This window comes from Neomonachus schauinslandi, chromosome 1, assembly GCF_002201575.2.
Source record: "Neomonachus schauinslandi chromosome 1, ASM220157v2, whole genome shotgun sequence".
NCBI classification, from domain to species: Eukaryota; Metazoa; Chordata; class Mammalia; order Carnivora; family Phocidae; genus Neomonachus; species Neomonachus schauinslandi.
In genome coordinates this window covers 4,131,952-4,144,233 of record NC_058403.1, presented here as the reverse complement: position 1 = coordinate 4,144,233, position 12,282 = coordinate 4,131,952, and the positions used below count along the sequence as shown (strand labels likewise).

Below are 12,282 nucleotides of genomic sequence, written 5' to 3'. Positions count from 1 at the left end.
CCCCCCCCCCCCCCCCCCGGCAGCATGCTTCATGCTGGGAAGGAAAATGCATCCATCAGAGCCTCTGGCTGGCTGAATATTCCAAGCCTCACTCAGAAGACACGTGAGAAACGGAGGCTCAGAGGTGGGACTTCCCTAGCTTCTGCAGTTGGTAGACGAGAGAGACACAACATCCTTGGGAATGGAATTTTTTTTTTTTTTAATTTAAGATTTTATTTTGTGGAGCAATTTTAGGGTTATAGTAAAATTGAGAGCAAGGCAGAGGAATTTTACCATGGACCCTCTGCCCCCACATTTGCACAGACTCCCTATTACCAACATCACTCGCCGAAGGGTAAGTTTTTCACCAAGGAGGACCCTACATTGACACATCATAATCGCCCATAGTCCGTAGTTTGCATATGGCTGCCCGTTGGTGCTGTATGTTCTATGGGTTTGTACAAGCATATCGTGGCATGTATTCACCACTATAGCATCGTATAGAGAGTTTTCACTGCCCGAAAAATCCTGTGCTTTGCCTGTTTATCTTCCCCACCCTCGACCCCTGATCTTTTGACTGCCTCCATGGTTTTGCCTTTCCCATAATGTCATATCGGTAGAATCCTACAGCATGCAGCCTTCTCAGACTGGCTTCTGTCACTCAGTGATCCGCACTCACGGTCCCTCCGTGTCTTCTCATGGCGTGATGGCTCATTTCCTTTTAGCACTGAGTAGTCTCCCATTGACTGGATGGGCCAGTTTATTTATCCATTCACCCGCTGGAAGGACAGCTTGGTTGCTTCCAAGGTTTGGCGGTTATGAATAAACCTGCTATAAACATCCGTGGGCAGGTTTTCATATGGACATAGTTTTTTCACTCCTTTGGGTAAATACCACGGAGCATGAATGCTGCTGGATCATATGGTAAGAGTATGTTTCATTTTGTAAGAAACCGCCCAATGGTCTTCCAAGGTGGCTGCACCATTTTGCTTTCCCACCAGCAGTGAATGAGCGCGCCTGTTGCTCAATGGCCCTGTCAGCGTCTGGTGCTGTCTGTGTTCTGGATTTCGGCTATGCTAGTAGGTTTGCAGTGGCATCTGGATTGTTGTTTTAATTTGCTTTTCCCTGATAACATATGATGTGGAGGGAAATGAACATTTATTAGCCTATGACTAGCGTCCTCCACGGGCATCAAAAAAGTCATCCTTCTAGGATATGCTGAATGTCAACTATGGTCCTGGGTTCTATTTAAAGAGTGTATGCACATATGTTAAATAAAGAGAGTACTTGATCTGTAGCAAAGTATATTTTTATAAATAAAAAGAATTAAAAATTTAGAAAAGGAGGTGTATCACTTCAAAAAAAAGATCGGAATAGAACTTTGCATTATACATTCTCTTAAACGCGCTTTGAAAGAACTACCCCTGGGCGTTCTGGAAAATGCTCCGAAACCAGTATTGCAAGTCTGAGTAGTGTTACACTGGAAAACAAAAGTAAATATTGATAGAAAGCCTATAAATTTAAAGATGTTTCCGTGGGACGATAAAGAGGCAAGGGCGCCGTGTGGACCCAGCAGAGGGCTTAGCACTTCCTGCTGGGCATCGTACCTTGGATACTCTTGTGGGTCCTTTGCTGCTGGTAGTAAATTTCTTTTTCTTACTGAGGGACAGGCAGACTTATCTTGGGGTGGATGGTAAGAGTACATTTTGTCTTGTGAGAAAGTAGAAGGCAATGGAAAAAAAGAATGTAAGGGAATGATTTAATTGTGAGATTATATATAAGATCCGCAGACATTTAAGGAAATAATAGGAATCGTGTGCTCTATAGCAAAATTATTTATTTAAATAAATAAGCTTTTTATTTATTTAAATTACTTTTATAAATAAAAAATAAGTTTAAAACAAAGTTTATTATTTTGCTTAAAAGTTTGTAATTTTCAGGGTACCTGGGTGGCTCAGTCGATTAAGCGTCTGCCTTCTGCTCAGGTCATGATCCCAGGGTCCTGGGATCGAGTCCTGCATCGGGCTCCCTGCTCAGCGGGGAGTCTGCTTCTCCCTCTACCCTTCCCCCTGCTCCTGCTCTCTCTCTCTCTCTCACTTTTTCTCCCTCTCTCTCAAATAATAAATAAAATCTTTAAAAATAAGACTAAAATAAGATTTTGTAATTTTCAGCTCTGATCTCATGACTAATAACATAAGGGGGAAAAGGGCATGTGGTAAGATAAATCCCAGGAAGACAGAGTCCAGTTGAGACAGAAGCGTGCCCGCAGGTGTGGGAGAGGGTGGGATGAAGAGCTGCCCGGCCTCCACGGTTGGATGATAGTAGGATGGCCTAATGCACTGGAAATGACGTAGCGGGTGATGCTGGGCTAAGTTCCGACGCGCTGTGTGAATGTGGGGTCTGGTGTCAGTTTTGCTGACCAGGTGGCCTATTCAGGGCTAGATGGGTCAGGGTCTGTGCTGGACGTGGTCACCACTTCTGGAGCACGTGGGCCAGCAAGAGAGACAATGGACAAGTGCCAGGAGGTGCAACAAGAGACTTGAAGGACAAGCAGCGGGGAGCATCCCCCACCCCTCGGGCCAGAGAGAGGGGACAGCGCCCGTGTGAGCCTGGCATAGGAGAAGGAGCAATGCAGGGAATGGAGATGCTGTCCTGGCCGAGGACAACAGAGACCCCGAGGGGAAGCGTCTGGTTTCTCCCAGTCCCTAAGGCAGCAGTAGGAAGCTGATTCACGCTGACAAAGCACTTCCTCCTTACTATGCTCTAGCACAGGACCAGGAAATAATAACACGCGTGCTTATGGGCAAGGACATTCTGACAATCCTCAGGACCTGCGGTCTGTGGGTGAGGGTGAGGAAGGAGGATGTGATGTGCAGTCACCTTCTCTTGGGGCAGGGTGGAGTGAGGAGGGGAAGGGCAGGGCCTCAGCTGGTGTCTGGATGTCTGGTGTTGAGGGCAGTCACCCTCTCCAGCCAGGCCTTGAGCTGCGGGAGTGGGCAGAGGGCTTTGGAGTCAGGCAGACCTCGCTGCGAATTCCAGCTCTCTGCTCACCAGCTGTGCCACTCGGGGCGGCAACTCAGCCTGGCCTGGCCTCAGTTTCCCCTTCTGCCAAATGGGCATAAGAATCGCAAGGTTAGGATTGTCAGGACAATTACAGAGGGTGAGCGTGAAGCATCTCACGCCGTCTGGCTGTTAATAGGAGCTCGAGAAATTAAAGTTGTTGTTAGTATTTGCAATTTATTTATTTATTTATTTAAAATAGAATGTCTGTCAGGGCACCTGGGGGGCTCAGTCAGTTAAACGTCTGCCTTCAGCTCCGGTCATGATTTCAGCGTCCTGGGATCGAGTCCTGCATCAGTCTCCTTGCTGGGAGGGGAGCCTGTTTCTCCCTCTCCTTCTGCTGCTCCCCCTGCTTGTGCTCTCTCTCTCTCTGTCAAATAAATAAAATGTTAAAAAATAAAAATAAAAAAATAGAATAAAATAAAATAGAATGTCTGTCCTCTGCCCTAAAAGAATTTGAACCACAGTATATAAATCAGGACAATTCCCTTAAAGTTATAAAGTGAGAGCAGAAACGCCTCAGGGGTGTCTGCAGTGAGCTCATTCCTGCAGAGAGCTGCCTTGAGCTCATGCTTCCCAGGTACTGCGCGCAGGCCAGGCCAGTGTCAGGAGGGGTCCTCCTCAGCCCCAGGATGCCTGCCCACCAGAAGGCTGCCTCCCTCCAGCAGAGAAGTTCTCGAGGGCCTTAAAGACACATGTGCATTTATATGTGTGTGTTTGCATAGGTAACACATTCACATGGCTTAAATACAGATTCAAATACACGCACATAGTATAACATACATGTGCATATATTTAGCGCACATTTCACATACACTGAAAAATTCCTCCACCCCCCTCCTTCAGCCCTTTGCCCTTACACAGCCCTTTATTAGTTTCGAACATATCCTTCAAGCATTTCTTTAGGTAAATACAAGCAAACGAAAAACAGACATGCTTATTTCCCATTCTTTTTGCCCAGCAGACAGGGCGCCCTTGTGTGCTGGCTGCTAGTATTTACAGTGGGCGGTAAATAAATTATTGACTCCGTTTGACAGAGGAAGAACCCAGGCACCCAGGCACAAGGAGGTTAAGTTACCGGCCCCGGTCAGCCGTGTGCTCAGCAAATGATCCGGAGTCTGGATGCTGCCCTGCTACCCGATCCTCTCTCTGCCACTGCTGCACCTGCCTTATCTCTCCCTGTCCTCTCTCTCCCTCCCTTCCTTTCCTGCCCTCTCTTCCCCCTCTCCTTCCCTCCCTTCTTCTCTTTCTTTCATTTCTTTTTAAAATTAACGATGTTTTGGGGCGCCTGGGTGGCTCAGTCCGTTAAGCGTCTGCCTTTGGCTCAGGTCATGATCTCAGGGTCCTGGGATCGAGTCCTGCATCAGGCTCTCTGCTCAGCGGGGGAGTCTGCGTCTCCCTCTCCCTCTGCCCCTGTGCGCTCTCTCTCTCTCAAATAAATAAATAAATAAATAATCTTTAAAAAATAACAATGTTTCATTGCTTCCCACTGTTTCATTCCTTCCTATATTTGTTTGCTCTGGCAGCTGTAACCAACTACGACAAACTTCGTGGCTTAAAACGATACAAAGTTACCACCTTGGTGTCCTGGAGGCTGGAAGTCCATCGTGGGTCTCACTGGGCTGAAATCAGTATGTCCGCAGGGCCAGTTCCGTCTGGAAGCCCCATGGAAGAATCCACTTCCTTGCCTTTTCCTGCGTCCAGGGGCTGCCCGCAGCCCTCGGCTGACCGCCTTCCCCGTCCTGCATCTTCACGGCGGCAGCCACTTTATTCAGACCTGCTTCCGGGTCCTTTTCCCCTCCCTCTGCCTCAGACATCAGTCAAGGACCCTTGTGATGACACTGGTCCCACCTGGATCAGCCGGGATAATCTCGTCTCCAGGTCCCTGATCTAATCACAGGTGCCCAGTCCCCTTGCTGGGCAAAGTGACACAGTCACAGGGTCCAGGGATCAGGACGTGGACATTTTGGGGGACCATTATTCTGCCTATCGTACCCGGAGAGCTCCCTTATTCTTTTTTTACAGATAAGAGGACTTCCATAGCAAGGAGATTCTGTAAATGTACTCACTCTTCTGTTCTAATGCATATGCGGCTCTTTTCCAACCTTTCATCATTATTTAAAACGCTGTGATGAATGATCTGGTACATAATATCCCTTTGCACACACACAAGGAAGGGTGTAGCGTAGACTCCAGAAGTTAGATTATTGGGTCAAGAGATACATATGCACTTGTAGTTCTGAGCACGGCCTCAGTTTATTCCTGAGTGAAGTGTTTCATTCATGGGGAGGGCCAAGCTAGGAAGAGTCTGCTGCTTTCTGATGATTCTTCACTTGGAACAGTGTGAAACTTGAAGACTAAACACGGCTGGTAGGCCATCTAAACAATGGGGATCCAGGATTGGGCATTTCAAGTATGTTTTTGGCCGGAACTGGAAATCTGTCAACCTAGGCCAAGAATGCCAGTTCCATATTTTGTGTTGCTCATTGAAGAGAAAACCAAATGATCCGGTGGACAGATGACAAGCCTGCATGGGCTTCCAGACCGCACCCCGAAGAGCCAGCACCGGCCTCACGCACATGCAGGCCACCCTTCCATGCGGTGGGCAGCTTGCCCGTGGGAAAGGCCGAAAGATTCCCTCAACAGACTTGAATCTGTCTAAGTGCCAGGGTGAGCATTTAGTTAGGAGCTCAAAGGTCTGCTCCCCAATGAGTAGAGAGAATTTTTTTGGCCTGGAGAATTCCAAGAGCTCATATGTTATTCAAGGTCATGACAAGTGAAAACAGCCCTCATGTCCAGCTAGGGCAGCATTGCCAATGACCGTCCCATGTGGGACAGTCCTGCCTCCCAGGCTTCAGGGACAGTCTGTTGTGGCTCATGCAACATCCCTGGCCTGAGCTCTGCAGACCAAGGCGGCGAGCTCGCAGGTCGGCTCTGAGGGCTGGAATGACCCCCGAGTCACTGCCCTCCCCCTCTGACAGCATCTTCCCACCCCAACGGTGTGTTCCGGGGTCCTGCTTCAGTTTCTCTTTAGAGTTGTTCTGTGGTCAGGCAGCATAATTCCAGGAGGCCACGGCCCCCTGGCTGGCTCTTGTGAGCCTCTGGTCTCCCCGTCCCTCTTTTGAGTTTTGTTTGTTAAAATGATTGCTTCTCTTTCTATTTTTTTTTTATTCTTATGTTAATCCCCATACATTACATGATTGCTTCTCTTTCTAAACAAAGAACTCGGTCTAATCTCCAATCCACTACTTTGATGATCCTAAACACCTATGAGTCTACCCCAAAACATAATAAAAATTAACTTGTAATGAGAAAGTGTACACTGTGGTTTTCATTTGTTTGTTTGTTCTTTCTACTACCCTGACTGCTAGTGAACTGCTGGGGTTTCTACAAAGAGAGAGCCCCACGATCTGCCCACCCCCAGCAGGAGGACCATCCTCGATGAGAGAGTGCAGGGCAGGCTCTGGGCAGGGAGCATCCCTCCGTGGGTCTGCATCAAGGTTACTTGGGTTTGCTCTGCTTGGTAAGCTAGAAAGCCTTCATTCGTACATCGGGACCAGATGTCAACGCGATTGTGATTCTAAAACCTGTGTAAGCAGGGAACAAGGTCGTGTGGTGGCGGACAATTTAGTGGTCATTCAGATAATCCAGTGTGTGTGCAACACAACACGTGAAAACACACAAGCACACGTGCACATACCACATGCACACACACACACGGGTGCACACACGCATGCCTGAAACATCAGAATGAATGCACACCATTAAGACGACACCACGAGAAGGTCTTAAGCGGTGCGGGCCGGAGTGCGGAGCTCACGGTGCCGCGGAAATTTATGTCCTCCCTCTCCGTTCCGCGTCCCTCCCTGGGCCGGGCTGGCATTCTTGCCTGCCCCTTCCCACATGCGCTGCTCCGATGCCAGACGGTGTCCACTGATTTGGAGAATGCTGACACTGGTGTTAATTCTAAAGCTAAGAGTCATGTGACAATCAGATGGGCAGTTTTAGAAGAAATTGGAAATAGAGTTGCAACCAGAGCTACACAAGTAGCCAAGAAAGCTCAGAACACCAAAATAGCTGTTCAACCCACCAAAACAAATGTCAGCAAACAACTGAAACCTACTGCTTCTGTGAAACCAGTACAGATGGAAGTGCTGGCTCCAAAGGGTCCTTCCCCCCGACAGGAGGATATCTCCACGAAGGAAGAGAATCTCTGCCAAACTTTCTCTGATGCCTTGCTCTGCAAAATCGAGGACATTGATCATGAGGACTAGGAGAACCCTCAGCTCTGCAGCGACTACGTTAAGGATATCTACCAGCATCTATGGCAGCTTGAGGTTCTGCAATCCATAAATCCACACTTCTTAGATGGAAGAGAGATAAACGGATGCATGCGCACCATCCTGGTGAACTGGCTGGTGCAAGTCCACTCCAAGTTTAGGCTGCTTCAGAAGACTCTGTACATGTGCGTCGCCATCATGGACCGATTTTTACAGGTTCAGCCGGTTTCTCATAAGAAGCTTCAACTGGTTGGGATTACAGCTCTGCTCTTGGCTTTCAAATATGAGGAGATGTTTTCTCCAAATATTGAAGACTTCGTTTACATCACAGACAATGCTTATACCAGTTCCCAAATCCGAGAGATGGAAACACTGATTTTGAAAGAACTGAAATTTGAGTTGGGTTGACCTTTGCCACTACATTTCTTAAGGCGGGCATCAAAAGGCGGTGACGTCCATGTGGAACAGCATGCTTTAGCCAAATATCTGATGGCGCTGACTCTCACTATGACATGGTGCATTATCACCCTTCAAAGGTGGCAGTAGCTGCATCCTGCCTGTCCCAGAAGTTTCTGGACCAAGGAAAATGGAACTTAAAGCAGCAGTATTATACTGGATACACAGAAAATGAAGTATTGGAAGTCATGCAGCACATGGCCAAAAATGTAGTGAAAGTTAACGAAAACTTAACAAAATTCATCGCCATCAAGAATAAGTATGCAAGCAGCAAACTCCTGAAGATCAGCACAATTCCTCAGCTGAACTCAAAAGCCATCCAGGAGCTTGCGTCCCCTCTGATGGGACGGTCCTAGGCTGCTGTGGCCCTCAGGGAAGAGTGCTCCGTCCGTGAACTTGGTCTCACTGATTTGGAGCTCTTCACTTTGTATATAGTCCTCTGGTCTATTTCATGAAACCTTTCCTTAGACCTATTTTCTAAAATGTATATTGAGGAAAAATAAAGCTGTTAATTTTTCTTAAAAAAAAAAAAAAAAAGATGGCACCATGAGATCAAACGGTTTCTAAAACAGTGTGCTGAACGCCTTGTAAATAACGATTTGAAAGCATTCCTGGTGCGTATGTGAGCACAGTCACACTCTCGAACATTGTTGGAGGGAGTGTAACCCAGTACAGCCTTCAGAAGAGCCATTGGGCAAAGTCTAACAAGATGGAAACCTTTCATACACATTGACCCAGCTCCTAAAGTGTGTCTGTCACTTACCCAAGGGCACAAAAGTGTGCATGTTGGATATTTATCGCAACATGTGGATAAGAGCCAAATCTGAAAATGGCCTACATTTTTATCAGCAAAGGTTTAATTGCATAAATTATGACACATCTACAATGGAATAGGGCACAACCCCCCAAAGAATGAGGTTAATTAGTACACACAGGAAAAAATGTCCCAGATCTTTCTACTTCGTGTGATAAGAAAGCACAATTGTTTTGTTTTCTTTTTAAATAGTGCACACAGGGTGCGAGGCATTATCCCAGGGGCTGGTGACATGGGCGCCGCCCCCACAGGTGGGTACTCTCCCGGACACACGGACAATAAGCACAGACAATGAGGGGCGCATGGAGCCCCATGCACTGCGGTGGAAAGCTGTTGGCCCTGGTGCTGATGAGCGAGGTTGGGGTTGCTGGTGAAATGGGGGTGAACGGTTTCAGAGTTAGCATCACCCTCGTCCACCCTTCCCACCTGAGAGAAGGACCAAGAGGCAGGACTCTTCCCGCTGGTGGGACGGGAGGTCTGCCCACCCCCTCGTGGGACGTTAGCTGCAGGTTAGGGTCATGGGCCAACTTGGGGGTGGCCACGACGAAGGCATCTCTGAGGGGGAGCACTTGAGCAGAAACCCCAAAAAGTGTGGGAGGGAGAATGTGGCCATCTAGGAGGAGATAATTCCAGGCAGAGGGAAAAATGAATGAGTGAATGAATGAATGAATGCATGCATGAATGAACCAACACATGAGTGAGTGGAAACCGTTCTTGACAAGAGAGCACACACACGAATTACCCTTTGGATGCTGCCATGATGTTATTCTGCATCCAGCCTCATCTCTCTCCCTGTCTAGACATCAGTGAAGGTCCTGGTGTCTACCCCGCCTGCTTTGCCAGGGGTCCTCAGTCCGGCGACCTGAGTCCTCAGCCTGCCGTTCTGCCCGTCTGAGCCTTCACTGTTTGCACAGAGGGCAAGGATGGTGTGCACACATGCCTTTGAGGGGCTAGTGTCCCCAGGGCATGTGTGATGCCCAAGTTCAGGGCCCCTCTTGGAACCTGGGAGGGGGCTACTGCAAGCATGGTAGTTTCCACGGTAGTTTCCAAGTCAGAAGAACACCTCTCTCTGGCCTGTCTGGCTGGCCCCCCAGTGCTCCCTAACACAAGGCTAACTGGGGGAGAGGGGCAGTGCTCCAGGAGCTTTGCTCTGGAGGGAGGTCCTAGGAAATCCACCAGCTGTGGCAGCCCTAAGACAGACCCCAACCCCCAGCATATGTCCCAGGAGAGGATGGGCAGAGGGGCATCTGAGCAAGAAGACCTGCTCCTCTGCCTTCCTGCTGGGGTTGACGCCTTCTGTCCTGCCAGGGGGAAGAATCACCCTCTCTGTCCTTTTCTGGGGAACACCAGGTGGAAGGGTGGAGAGCTGATTCTGACCCTGACACTGAGCTTCTGCAAACATTAGTGCAAGTGACATGATGGGAAGAGCCCCGTGTTGGGCATTCACACCCCATGCTACCGTTTCTGAGTTGGGCACAAGGGGCAAATCTCTCAAGTTCCGTCATCATCAGCTTCCAGGGCGCCGAGGCTACTGATGGCTCACTGCCAATATCTGGGGCCTTTCTACTTCCTTTAAGTGGTTGGGATGTCTGTAGGGCCCACCTGAGGAGATGGGGTGGCAGGGGAAGCAGCTCGAGATCGGTGGTCTGTCTACTCAGATATCCACGTGTACGTTTACCAAAGTCAATAAGGAAATGTTAACCTGAAATTTCAGCATGCAAGGAACAAAGTGACTTGCTTCCCTCATCTCTGTCCTGCAACCTTGCTTCCAAATTCCTTTAAGAAATTCACCATGAAATTATGAAAAGGAGGATTTTTAAATTATTGCCCAAATCAAACTCTGTGGCTTCTTGAAGAATCTTCTGAAAATGGTCTTTCACTCAGGGGTGCTCCCCTGGGTACCTGTGAGCCTTACAGCACAGGGAAGGCGACTGTCCTTGTCCCTTTGTCACAAGAGCCAATGACCGGTGGTGGTGGGATTGGACCCAGGTCTCCTCCGGTGATCAATCCATGTGTACAACCCCAACCTGTCTCTCCCCACTGGACTCTAGCCCCAGAGCTGCTGCCCCTGGAGGCTTGTTCAGACACTCTTAGAAATCCAGAGCCCAGACACATCACCTTCAGGGGTCCGGGGCTGACGCTGTTTTCACAAGCACACGAGGACATTCAGAGGGAGGAATTTCTCCTGAACATTACTGGCTGGCCTTCTGTGCCAACAGACCTTTCCCCCTGTGGCAGCAAAGACTGCCACTGTGGCCTAGATCCTTCAGTTTATCCCAGGACCAGGAGGGCTGTGGGCCGTTATTCATCACCATCATCACCACCACCATCATCACCACCATCACCACCATCATCACCATCATCACCACCACCATCACCACCATCACCACCATCACCACCATCACCATCATCACCACCATCACCACCACCATCACCACCATCACCACCATCACCATCATCACCACCATCACCATCATCACCACCATCACCACCATCATCACCATCATCATCACCACCAACACCATCATCACCACCATCATCACCATCATCACCACCATCACCATCATCACCACCATCACCACCATCATCACCATCATCATCACCACCAACACCATCATCACCACCATCATCACCGTCATCATCACAACCACCATCATCATCACCACCATCATCATCATCACCATCATCACCACCATCATCACCATCATCATCACCATTACTACCATTATCATCATCACCACCATCACCATCACCATCATCATCATCACCATCACCATATCTGAGCACTGTGTGGATGATATGCTCCATGTCGGGGGGCTGCCATCCACTCTGCCTACCCGGGACGGGCATTGCCACCCTGGGCCCAGCACTCTCAGAGGGTGGCCGTGTGAGAGATGGCACTCGAAGGTTGAGTTGACACAGGTGACAATGAGACTTTCACCACCACCCCTCACCAGGGCTCCCTTACAAGCGGCCCTTTCCTGCACATCGGGTCTGAGTCAGGCCTGGGGAAAATCCTTCTGGTCTTCCTTGAAGCTCAGCGGGCGTGGATGCTGAGTCAGGCCCTCCCGTGGGGTGGTGACACGCACATGTACATCGTAAGTCACAGCTGGAGTAACACGCACATGGACTCTGGCAGAGCCGCCAGGAGAGGAAGAGGAAGGAGACAGAGATGGGTAGACTTTGCTCATGTCACCCTGGAGCTCTGCCAAAACCCCCACCCCAAAATATTACCTGGAAACCTTGACCAATGTCACTAGGTCTGACACAGGTTAGACCTGAGTCTGACAAAACTGTAAACACACCTGCCCAAGACTGGTAGAATGTGACAGCAGACACAATCTCACAGGGCTTGGGGCTCCAAGTCGGGACACGTAGGGGTCAGGTGGACAGGCTGTGTCTTCAGTCAGCTCCAGCTTTCAGCGATTTTGAAGCTATCATTTCTTGAAAGAAGTTACTCGATTTCTCTAAGCCTCGTGTCCTTCTGCAAAATGGGAATATTATCCTAATAGACAGGGCAACACAGAGGACTACACAGGGTCGGTGGCGGGACCTTCATACATCAAGTCCTTCTGATCAGAGGGGACGAATTCCCTGCATGGCCAGGTCTGTTCAGGCTCAGTCATGCTCTGGTGCAGAGCTGTAGCTCGGGGCTAGAACACCCACCATCCTCCTTCCTGCCCCCCACGACCT

General features: G+C 49.1%; 1 pseudogene; it reads left to right on the top strand.

Moving 5' to 3' along the window:
* Positions 1-7,184: 7,184 nt before the first annotated feature.
* LOC110571086 lies at positions 7,185-8,131 on the top strand (annotated as a pseudogene).
* The last annotated feature ends 4,151 nt before the right edge of the window (positions 8,132-12,282 follow it).